The sequence below is a fragment of the Falco peregrinus genome, chromosome 11, assembly GCF_023634155.1.
Source record: "Falco peregrinus isolate bFalPer1 chromosome 11, bFalPer1.pri, whole genome shotgun sequence".
NCBI classification, from domain to species: Eukaryota; Metazoa; Chordata; class Aves; order Falconiformes; family Falconidae; genus Falco; species Falco peregrinus.
In genome coordinates, this window is record NC_073731.1 from 26,276,365 (window position 1) to 26,288,947 (window position 12,583).

A 12,583-nucleotide genomic window follows, 5' to 3' on the forward strand; every position below is an offset into this window, starting at 1 on the left:
ACTAGAGCTGCTTGGAAAAATTGGGCTGGAAAGTTTTTTGATGAAAAACGGAAATTGTTTCCCAATGAAATCTTTGCAACAAAATGTTCTATTTCCTCGTTAACTATAGAAGTGGTTGGAAATTTCCATTTAAAAATATTTCCAATGGAAACCAGATTTCCCCCCTTCCTTTCCACCCCACCCTACCTCCCCCTTCTGAGTAAAAATTATGTGTGTGGAGAACAAGCCTAATTTTTCAGTAAGGTCTTCTGAAGATCATAAAATTCTTCAGTGGCTGTGGATTAGATGCAATCTGCAAGACAGCACCCTGCATCCTGGGATTTGGTTGGTTTGGTTCTTTCCTGTTCCATTACAAGATTCTATTGCTTGATTCATTGAGAAAGACAGAAAACAACACGTTACTTCCTAATCGTGGTGCCCAAACTCCCAGTTCTGGTTAAATGCAAGTTTCTTTAAAGTTTTGCCTGCCTTTGATTTTCTGCCTCTCAGTTCCGTGCCTCTGATCCCATGCAAATTTGTCTTTATTTGTTTATTTGTTCTTAAACGTATTGATTTTTCACCAATTAAAATGGAACCCTCAGCATCACTTCAGATGAAGATCTCCAAAACCACCCCACTAGCCTAACACTCCTTCAAAATGCAGGTTGTTAAAAATATAAACAGATTTTGATTTATGCACTCATATTTCTTTCCCTGGTGCATTTTATGCCTAGCCTTTCCAACAAGCAAAAGGGCCAGACACCACGACATCTCTTCTTCTCTAAACAACCTGGTAAGCCATGTTAAAATTTATCACTTTTTAAGAGGTACACACACACTCTTGAGGATAGGCTTGTAACTGGATTTTTTTGGTACGTAAGAAATTAGCACAACGGCAAATGCAGAACTGAGTCTACGCTCTTGTGAGGAGGAGGAAGAGGGAGACACAGTTTTATACTTACTCAGAGGATATGTGAGGTGCCAAGAGCAACATCACAGGAATACAACCTATTGCACCACATATGGTCTCACTTATCTGTTATTCATGTAAGAATTCCACATCTTTCCCAAAAAGCAAATAAGAGATGAGTATGTATAATAGCTGAGGAACTGAAGATTTCACTCCGTTTAAGCCAGCCAGTTTTGAATATGGAAGTAAGACCTGACACAACCTTCTAGCAACAGTTAAAACAAGATTTAAATCTGAAACTTTCCTAATGCCCTTCTCTTATTGTTTCTGCTTCTATCAGTCTCTTTGTGCAGAGAATATAATGAAGAATGACATCCCCTTTGAAGAATTTTTGCCCAGCGTGGGTAATATCACAGAATACAGCCCTGCCCAGAAAACCACTGTGATTTAAGGATCATCTTGAAAGACTGTCAGTTACCTTCCAGATCAGCACATTCATTTTCAATTCAATTGCAGGACCAAAAATCTCTATTATACATTGTATAAATTTGCCAAAATTATCTTTAAAGGGAAAACTGTCTCAAAGAGAGACAACAAAATCCTGATCCTGCTCCGTTGCTGTACCTAATCGCCAGTCCTTCAGACTCTGATCCGCAATAAATTTATCATGACTTCACACAGCACTGCCCACCAGCCAGCTCATGTGAACTGTCCATGTGCTGGCTTTAACCTGGAATAAATAAAAAGCAACATGAGTAAAACCCTGGCAAGTTTCCACATTGGGCAACTTGAACCTGATCTCAGTTCCCATTTCCTTTCCACGGGCTTGTAGCTGTGTTCAACTGAACTCATCAAAAAAGCTACATTTCAAATGTCTTTCAGGGATAGACTTGTTGAGAACCTTCTCCCACTTTTCCCTGAGGTTCTGGACATGTAATTCTACAAACAGTTGCACTGAGCTTGAAAGCACTGATTTAAGAGCAAGCTTCAATGCAGGACGAATGAGGGTGGTGGCTTCCAGCTCTGTACAGTCTTGGAAAGGTCATCCCTCCCTTCGAGCCATGAAGTACAAAGCATTACTTTTGTCTTATTTGACTTACTTCTTTTCTCGTTGTTCTTCAAATACAGGAGACAGCTTGTTTAGTTTCTGCGCTCACTTGGCACTATCACTTTGTCTAACAGTACTTAAATACTTGAAGAACTTAACACTTAAATTTAATGAAAATGTATCTTTTCACGTCTGTGATTTTTCTACACATTTAAGATTTCTTTTGCTTGGGATTTATTCCTTTTAGGTAATACAGGAGAAAGTAAATATCTCCTTCATTTACAAAATAGCTGGAAATAACGGGTGCTTGCAGCCTGCTACTGAAGAAATCCATTTCTAAGTGTCCTGCTGTGACCCATTCCCTTTTAATAGAAGAAGTTGCTTTTGGATGGGTGCCTAATGCAAACATATTCCCGCACTGAATAAACAAATGAGTAGATAGTTGCTTCCAGATCTTCAATTCTTTTGATACTTTCAGATATAATCCTCAAAGAATAAAGCGAGCAGAACATGGTCCAAGAAACGCAGTCTGCTCTGATCTTTAGAGCTCTGGTTAATAGAAGCTTATTTGCATCCCCAGCTATGGTTGTGTATTTGTGTCCTTAACATTCATATCTGCTGTAATACTCATTGCTCGACACAATACAGCAACGGGAACTTTCCTTAATTTCATTCTCACTCCTTTTTCTTCATACTTAAAAAAAATAAATTACAGGAGTACAAATCAAGTAATGAAGGTATTTAAAAATATACACATTTACATGAGTTTATTTAATAAGGGGGGTTGTGCAATGTATGGAGTGGAGCTGATCAGCTCCTGCCCAGCCTGTGGAGCAGGCAGAGCCTGCCGCCCGCGTGACAGCTGAAGTGGAGCACACCTCTGCCCAGTCTGGGCTTTCTTCTGAAGAAAATATGCGCCAGCCCAGAGAAAGAACCAAAGCCTTGGTGACATTTAATGAGTCCAGACAGATTGACTGTCTCAAGAAGTTTGGATAATTTGAACAAAGGCAGAATAATCCTACGGGACTGTGTTTTGCCATCACTGAAGTCAACTACCAAACTTTCACAGCTGCAGAGGAGCTACGATTTCACCTCGGGACGGCCGGGGGGTGGTGTGGCCCAGGATATTGAGCAACACCCAGCTCCTGGGCTGCAGGCCCTGTTTCCAGCTCTTCCCAGGGACTAGTTTGTTACCCTTGGCAAGTTTCATAATGCCTCCACTTCTTCATTTATAATTGGGATGGCAGCAATTAGCTTTTGTAAAATGCTTTTAATTCCATGGGTGGAAAAAGCCATGTACAACATGATGCTGTAACTCATTCTGAGCTTTGCAGCCCTTTGCTGTAAACCTAATAAATAATCAAACCTGAAACATTTGAATCTTACATGACATTTCATGTACCAAGGGGTTTGGCTGGTAATTTTCTTCTGGACTTACTAGGGACTGATAGTTTTGAAACGCTATAGAACGGCTACATCTTTCCAAAAACCTGCAAGTCTTCTGATAATATTCCTACACCAAAACGTGACAGTTCCCAACATTGCAAGTGAAGTTTGTAATGTTTTCAAGATCCCTTCATCACTTCGAAAAAATCCATTCAGCGAAAATGCTGTTAAAGCATTTTCTGTTGTGGGTTTTTTTGTTGGTTTTTTTTTTTTTTTTTAAGTATGTCTCCTGTTGCCAACCGGATTGCTTATCGGAAATATGATGGCCATAAAACTCCGTTGACTCCCTCAGCATTGCATTTGGGTGCTACGTGCTCTCACCTAACAGGCAGCTAAGGACAATTAGAAGGCAAGATTGCTGCTGGGAAAGGGAAAGAAATTGAGGCAGTCTTTTCAAGGTGATGTGGAGAACAAAATCTGCCAGAGCTGGGTGACCACAGGTCCCAAGCAACCTGCCACAGGTGGAAGAACACCATGGATGCCCTTTTTCACCTCAGTCTTTCCATCTACCACATAAGCCATTTTACGTGGCATTGTGTTTGCTGTGGAACTCTCTTTCTTGTGGGGAAAAGTTGTTAAAACACTTTTTAAAGCACCCTGCCTCTGTTCAGTAACTAGATGTTTCACATGGAAGCAAAACCACATCTGCTAACACACAGCTAATGTCAGGGAGCTGGATGGCTCTGAACTGAAGAAATGGTTGTACAATGACTCCCTCCCCATGTGTTGTTTAAATTCATTTGTTTGGCCCTTTTTTCCCTAGCCAGAACAGGCATAATTAATAGAACTGCTGGGCACTAGCCTGGCAGAAGAGATCACAGCTTGAACTTGGCTGGCTTGTTCCTACACAGCTTGGTCTTTCATGATGAAAGATGTGCAAACAAGAACAAACATTTCTAGTGCAATGTCCAGAAAACTGGTGGGGCTTGACAATATGGCATCTCAGAACATCCCAGTCAATCTGTTGTCCCGTCGGCAAATCAATTAAGGTTAGCAGATGCTGAAAAACTTCAGCATGACATGCCAGATCCCATGGAGGCTTTGATTACTCTCCCCAACACTGACTTTACCATGTTCTTATTAAAGGCAGATACAAACTTTGGTCGGTTTCACTGTTAGCAACAAAAGCCCTCATTGACTTTGCTATAATGCCCCACAATACTATAAGGAGAATGTAATTGGAGTTGTGAATGATGAAAGGCAGCCTGTTTGCTACCGTTGCTTATTTCAAAAAAAGGCTAAGCCACCTGACTCAGTAAAACAGGTCTTCTTTTAGAGGGCAAGTGAAGCAAGAGGTGCCTAGCTACAAAGTCCTAGGAGCTGGCTGGAAATTGTGCTGTACAGACTTATCTGTACGAACCTGCATTTGGAAGGTTGGTGCGAATTGGCCTGAACACAGCTCACACTCACCGCATGCAATAATTCAATATCACACATATGCGCCAGCAGGTAAAACTAACAACTGTCAAGCCACCTCTTCTCTGAACTCTGGAAGATAATTATTTTGTCTACAGCAACCCTCTCAGGGCCTCCATCTCCCTGTCTCGGGTATGACAGCAAACCACAGCCTTGATTATCCAGAGATATTTGAGGTACCTGGCTTAAGTAACTGGGAATCTTTAGCTTCTGCTCTAACGTGGATCCAAATGTGCCTTTACATGCGTATTACCCTGTTGTTCTTCAGCCCTCATCTCTCCTTGCCTGGAAGACTCTGGGCAATATCCTCAGTATCTCAGGCTTTCATTCTGAATGGAGTTCAAACAGAGTTCAAACAGGTCCAACCCAGAGGCCTCAAGTATTTAAGATCTGGGGCATATTCACTTTTTAAAGACATGGGAGCTGATGAAGGTCAGCAAGATTAAATCAAACATCTGCCCTTGTTGACGCATTTTCCACAGAGTTGGAAGCAGGGTCAGTTCATAGCAGGGGACAGGAAGATACCCTCTCATATTCAGGGAGAAATTATTCTCACAAGAGAATCAGGTTTTACCCAGACAGGCCAGGTTTCAGGGTGCTTATTAAGTAAGTTCCCCTGTAAACTGTTCTTGCCAAGATGCTGTCAAGTTTTGAACACCCCTCTCTGTCCTCTGGCCTCCTCCAGAGCATGGCCACAAACGTGGCAGGAACACAGAGGAGGGATCAGACTAGTGCTGGCTAGATTTGGGTCCAGACAGATCTAACAAGTACAGCAGTATAATTTACTTGCACTGAACATGGTCACGAGAAGGTAGAGTAAAGCCTCCCAAAGAGAAGTCAGGCTGCCTTCATATATCCCAGCCATCATTTGTGGTTTACGTATGTGCTTACTGATGAGCCTCCATCCCAAGAGCATTTGCCACAGACACCAAAGGCCAGGACTTCCACACACCGCCCTGACTCACCTTCAATCCAGGTAGAGTTCGGCAAGACAGTCTCCAGGTTAAAAAGACCACGGTACGTGAGCCAAGTGGGGCTGTGCTACAGCCATCTACAATGAGAAGCTTCATGGGAAGTTACATTGATTTCTGGCACTGTTCTTTGAGACCTGGAATGAAGATCATGATAATATGGTGTTCACTAAAGAGAAAGGGTCTCAGATCTATGCCTCCTCCAATATTTGCAGCATGAGTGAAAAAACACAGCAGGCATTAGGACAGGACACTACTGTCGCCCAGGCCCTGTGATGCCAGGATATCTCCTACCCTAAATAAAAATGATGGCAGTTGCTTAGTTCATAAACAGTGGCAAGAATGAGCAAATGTTGGATAACTCTTTGAACTGAAAGAGCTTCTTGCTTTGAAGAGATTTCAGTAGCTTTGGAAATAACTACTCCTGTATGAATGGAACCTCCATCTTGCTCCATATCTTGTTACTATCCTTCAAGATGTTTTCATGCAACAGAGGTATGGCAGCTCCCACAGAAGTGTGACTTGGAAATGAGGAGGGAACTATCACATTTTTATAGCAAATTTTAGATGTTTCCTAAAGCAACTAGAACATTCAGAATGAAAAACAAGGCAAAACACAACAACAAAGTATAGCTGCTTCTGTTATGCTGTCCCTAATTCACTGTATTCTTCATTGGCACGTAATCATATGTCTGCAGCCCAAGGGTTGTTCTTTTACTCCCAGGATTGCTGCCATTTTCCATTCTGCCAGCCAAATGAGCACTGTGTGAACTCTGTCTCAGCAAGTGAACTCAATAAGTCCTTTTATTCCTCTCTGACCCTGCTACAATGGTTGTTAAAGCTACCCACCATTTGTTCCCTGTGAGTATTTCACGCTTTGGTTTGTCATGACTCCTGCAGCTTTCCCTTCTTTCTTCCCCCATGAAGCCGAAGCAAGAGACTTCCCTTCTGCAGCCCCACTATTTGTTTCCAGCTGAAGATCTTTCCCTTTTGATCACTTAGGTTATTCGCATCCACAGAGCCTGCTCTAGAGCAACAGCTTTGGGGGCCGTGTACTCCCTCTCCCTCCACTGCAGAGATCAATGCCTGCCTAACTGAAGGGGATGATGTCATGCTGGCTGCTCTTTTTAAGGCAAATAAAAATACATCCTGTCTCTTTGGATGCTGCTTTTGAAGCCTGAAACCTAGCTGGAATCAAGAAACGGGTTAAAATCCAGCAATGTGCTCATACCGTACCCAAATCTACTGATAAATCTTTTTAAAAATTGCACAAACCTACCAACCCGACCTACAAGCCACACTCAGGACCCTGTGGAAATGAGCTTACTTGCTTGTCAAACTGTTACAGGTTACAGTCCTACATTTGCTTAGTGGATTTGCCCTGGCTCACCCTCTGTGTGACCTTCAACCACTCTGTGCCTTGGCTTAATCATCAGTAAACTGAAGACAGTACGTACCTGCCTCACCAGGAGAGGAGCTCACCTGCAAAACTGCAGTATTAGCAAGTGCAAAGTAACTTACTAGGGCTGAAAACCACAAATAAATGTTCATGAGAAGCAGGAGCCAAATCCTCTGATTCATAATTCAGAGGTAATTTCACAACCAAGAGGTAATTTGATTGAGCTGATTTAAGCCTTATTTCTTGTTTAATTCACCTGAGTCTTTTAACCACAAGGCTTCGGATTTTTTTTTTTAATTCTCTCCCTTATCATGTGTTCTGTGGAATCAAAGGAAATTTATCTCAACTCAGAGTAATAAAAAATACACTGTTAAAAGACAAAAGCCTGGAATGGAAACGTATTGTTTCATTTTGGTGAAAGAGAACAAAGTCACTTAATCATTTTATAAAATCACAACATTCAGATCACACTATTCATTCAGAGCAACTGTTGCTGCTGTGCTTTTTCACAAACATTGTCACCTTACTTCATTTAATGGAGTGCCTTGCTTTCCTTGTTCCAGCAGGACAAGTGAAAGCAAGGGTGCACCAATGTGCTGTGCAGCAGCGCTCCCGAGGGCGTGTGCTGCTGCTCACATGAATATCCTTTCTTAACGCCAATACTACGTATTATCTGATGTGTCTGCCCCACACTTTACCTCTCGTACATTTTGTATTGTCAGAGAAAGAAATCCATAAAATACTTGGTGTGAAATCCTCCACTACCTTGTTCTGTTTTACCTCCACCAAAGTCGATAATGCCTTAGAAAAGAGTCAAGTCCTCAGAGACTGAGAAGAAAACAAGGACCAGTATTTTAGGAGATGAGAAATCATGGCTATCTGCAGCCCCTCAAAGGTGTTGAGCCAGGGAACCGAGGAAATCAATAGAATCACTCTGAAAACACCACACCTAGAATTAAGACAAGCTATCACAGCTAGCACAGATGTGTTACTGATGACACTGAATACCCAGTGAGGAGCAAGATGGAAAGTGACTCTTCAAACTCATAACACAGCAGAGGCTGGAAAACAATCCCCAGATTCCATTAAGCCACCTCCCAAAATCACGTATCCTGAGCAACCTGAAGACTGTCTCATATGATGCAGCCATATGATGCAGATGGGGAGGTACTGTGAGCATCTGGGATGAAAGGTGACTTCATTCACACAAGGCACCTGATCCCATCCAAGCCCCGTGATTCCTGGTAAGTGGTTCAGAGCACAGCATATGCCGAAGTGAAGGAGTTCACAGCCCCTGCCCCCAGCTGATTTGCTACAGTAGAGATCAAGAAAGAGATAGGGAGAGGGATGGAAAAATACCAAGGCTCAAAGCTGTCCAATATTTACCTTGGAAAGAAGTTCAGCCCATTAACTGTGAAATTGGGCAATGTCAGACATCTTCCTCCATTCATTTGCTTAAGAGAGAGTGACCAATAAATTAAATACAGTTGAAGCCTGCTATGGGCGCCGAGGAGTTTATGTGTAACTGAGCCCTGACGCTTGCTCACTGGGGGCATATCATCTTCTCAGAGAGAAGCAAAGCCACTCTTCCTGAAGGTGGTTACAACAAATACTTGTCTCCATTTCAGGTCAGTTTCCCAGTAGCATGCATTTACAAACTGGTCCTTCTGTTCACCAGGCTGTGTGATACCTGCTTTGTAAATGGTGTATGTGTGTACAATGTGGGTTATGCAGGTCTGGTACTTCCCCAATATCATCCTTAAGAAGGTTTCCTCACTATCCCCCTCTTCTTAATGGGCTGTTGTTCAACTATCATTACTCAGTTACAGAGGAAAAGAAAAACAGACATTGAACCACTAGGAACCCACTACTTTTCCCTGCGACCAACACCGGAGACTTTGCCGTTCCAGTGCAGTCCTGCAGAAGTTTAGTCGTTGGTGTGATCATATGAAGGTGGCCGGAGGTGGCACAGAACTATATGCCTAGAAACTTGCCCATTTAGAACAAGAAACTGAAGTTGAGTTGTTTTCAGGTCTTTCCACTTTCCTTAACCCACAAGAGACAGAGAAAGAGAAGCAGCAGGGGAGAAAGACAAAATTTAGCCAGCAACTGGGTATTATTTTTCATTTTAAAATAACAAAACAATTTACACATGTAATTACCACGGACCTACACTTGAAATAAAGTATAACTTGCTTCTAAACAAGGAGACAAAAAAGCTGTTGTAGCAATAAAGGCTATAAAGCATTAACCAGCCGCTCACAGAAAGCAAAGAAAGCCAAGAGTTCCGCGCTCCACAAGGATGTGCCTGAGCCTCCCACCTCTGGAGGAACAGGACTAGCCATGTCTCCACGTCAGGGAGCAAAGGTCAGCACTGCATGTACGAAACTGGGTGACACCCACCTTTTTGCCTCACACAGCTGTAAAAGATAGCCAACTCAGCCGCTGTCCATTTAGACTGTCAGGCAGAGAAAACCCAAGTATCTTCTCTAGACCCAGTGCTGTTCACATCAGATACTAGTAACGGACAACCGCGGACACCACACTTTTTGACTCATGTTTCCAGAGCTCCCCCATACTGTTTACACAGCATCCTGCATTCAATGTTAGGGAAAAACAAATTCATTATGTTTATTCTAATTTTGCCGGTTTTCTTCAAATTTCCTGGAGTGATCAATACCCCCTTAACTTGCTGTGGTGCAGTTTTCTTGTCATGAAATGGTATTATGCAAGCACAGCAAAGCCTGGGTTTAGGCACGAAGCAATATAATTCCAAGTGAAATTCCAGATTTTAGGCAGATGCGTTAGCCCCAGAGATTCCTTTTATTGTTATTTAATCATTATATTGCAGTACCAGACAAAATCCCCATGAAACAACCCCAGCTGTACTAGGCACTGTACACTGAGTTAAAAAAAGAACTTGCTTCCCTCAAGAGTTTGCAATTTAATATAAAAAGCAGGTGTGCCATATAAGCAGCAAGGAGGAAGAGGGTAATTGTGGCACAGAATCTCTAGCTGGATCCAAATTGATTTTAAAAACACAGGACATAAATCACTCCATCTCAGGAGTCCCTCTTACTCACGTGCGTTGCGCGATGGGGCACTAACAGGCTGCAATTGCAAGGTGGCTGCTAGCCTGGGCTCTCCAGTCCCACAGCCCAGGGCTATCCACAAACCTGCTGGGAGGGACGGAGGCAGGCAGGGACACCGTCCAGGGAGCTTGGTAAGAGTTACCGCGAGTCACCTGGGAGCATGTCAGAGAAAACAACCGCTAAAATGTAGGAGGGTGAAAGGAGGGAGACCCAAGAGGGAAGGATCTGCTGGTGACCCATGAAGAAGGTGGGAGAGGGCCTGGGAGAGCTGGAGATGATCCAGAGGTAGAGAAATTAAGAGGAAACCACAGAGAGTCCTAGCTTCATGGAGAAACTGGGCATGATAAGCATCACCCTCCTTTTGGGGACTTCCTTATTTAGACTATCTGTACTGAAGCTCATACAAATGTGTAGGAATCCATAAAAAAGGAAAGGAAAAAAAATCCCATCTACGGCTTTTTATTTCTACCTTTCACCCTTACAGGCCTCAGTCAGGTCTCTGCTCTTTCTCTTGCAACACAAATATGAAACTTGCCTGGAAACTGCTATGAAAAGATCTCAGTAACACAGTGGTCACGTAAATTAACATGGGTGTCTCAAGTTGAATGTGAAAATCACACACAGCAGTATGAAAAGCACTATGAACAAATATGTACTCTAGCCTAACTCCGTTAAGATTAACGCTGTTAAGGCAGTAAACTATTCAGGAATAACCCGAATTGTTCACATGGATACGACCACTTAGTTCAGCACTGCTGTGAACGGCAGGGCTGTGCCTTGCCCTTGTGACCACTTGCTGTGGTCACACACAGATGCTTTATCATGTCCTGTGGCACCTCCTACCAGCCAGTATCCAGTGATCCAGGACAGGCAGTGAACAGCTCTTATTTCTGCTCATTTGTTTCCGTTTCACTGTATTTAAGCTTTGAAACTTTACAACTGTATTAAACGCAAATGACAACAATAGGAAATAGAGAAAATAACACCAGGAAATGGAAATGTGCACGAATGCAGCATGTTGAACACAGATTTCTACAGTTTCTGATCCAAACTAAACATTTCAACATTCCTAATAGTTTAGGTTTCCCATTAACTGTAACTGAGTCATTTCAGAGCCTCCTGTGAGAGGGACTCTGGTGCTTTGGATGCCCCAAGAGCATCACCATCACATGATGTACAACAAAAGCTAAGGTGAACACAGACAAATGGCAGCCAGACTCAAATCAAAATTTCATTTTCCAGCCTGCTGGTGGAGACTCAAAACATCTGCTTCTCCTCAGATTGCTGGGACTTTGCAAAAGCTATCACTTCCACAAGAGCCTACCAATAATTTTCTGCCTTCACTGTTTCTCATTGCAATGTTTATTGTTCATATAAAACTTCTGCATGAGTATACAGACCAGCTTTAATGACAATGGCCTCTGGGCCAAACTGGAATTTTCTTCAGATTCACTACAGCAAACAAAAGCTCAAAACCTAGAAAATTCACTTCGGCTGCAGAAGTATGGTATTTAATGTTTGTTTTGTCTTAACTTCATTCAGTGACTTCAAGGTGAGCCCCAGTTCCATGATCTGTAGCACACCTGGATGAGCATGCTAGAGGATATTCAAGAGCTGGGCACTGTAATATCCCCTGATGAAGGCACGCTCCTGCCCATAAATAATCTTACTGCCGCAGAGAATTGTGCCACAGTTAGGCTGTGGGCCCAACTAAGTTGGTGGGTGATAAAAATGCTCTCTCCCTTTCCCCATCCCATCTCTCTGGCATGCCTTTTCACGGGGACTTCAAATGCACATTTGGCTGACTGAAAGCAGATGAGTGAAGAATGGGTAGAATATTCAGGAAATGTTCCCTTCCAGATAGGATACTTCCTCACATCATCTTTGGTTTGTTCCTTTAGGTAAATCTCCCGTTTAGTCTATCTGCTCTGTTTGTTGGCAGGGAGATAATGTTCGGGAGAGTCCCTGTGTGTTGCTCATTCTAATGCTACGCATAAATGCCTTACCTGGTAAATGCAATAACTTATTTAATATGAAACAATATAGCTGATAAATAGGATCCAAGGGAGATGCTGAAAAAAGAAATAGGGAAATTGCCCAGCTATTGTAGTAGGAATAATGTACAAGATTTAGATTAAAGTGTAATTTATTGTCTGAGTCATATGGGGAAGGGGACGCTAAATTGGTTCCCGGGATGAGAAAGCAGCCGCCACCAGCGCTGTGTTCTCTACGTGCAAACACATCAGCCCATGCTGTAACGCCTCCTCCTGCTCGGGCAGAATGTGTTGATTGGGTTTTAGGGGGCTGGGCTTTGTCATCCAG